Below are 287 nucleotides of genomic sequence, written 5' to 3'. Positions count from 1 at the left end.
AGTTCCAAACGCTGTATTCTTTCAGGAAAGCCCCGGCACACAAGACATTACAAGAATTACCCCAAGCTTTCCCTAGATCATCTATACGTTTTAGGGAAAATAAAATACTATACAGTGTGATGAATTAGGCATTCAACTAGGCTAAAATTTGCTTAGCGTCGTAGCTTATGTTGATTTTCAACACCTTTCGCCAGCTTCAGTCGCATATTAAATCTCCATCCAAAAAGCGAGGAGAACCAAAACAACTTTTTCCCCAAATTATAATATTTATTTTATTCCCTTTGATT

The sequence above is a fragment of the Actinia tenebrosa genome, unplaced genomic scaffold, assembly GCF_029948245.1.
Source record: "Actinia tenebrosa isolate PJP-AT-01 unplaced genomic scaffold, QUT_ActTen_1.0 PGA_scaffold4__44_contigs__length_22323623, whole genome shotgun sequence".
Lineage (NCBI taxonomy): Eukaryota > Metazoa > Cnidaria > Anthozoa > Actiniaria > Actiniidae > Actinia > Actinia tenebrosa.
The sequence above is the reverse complement of the archived record's forward strand: the minus strand, read 5'-3'. Positions refer to the sequence as shown.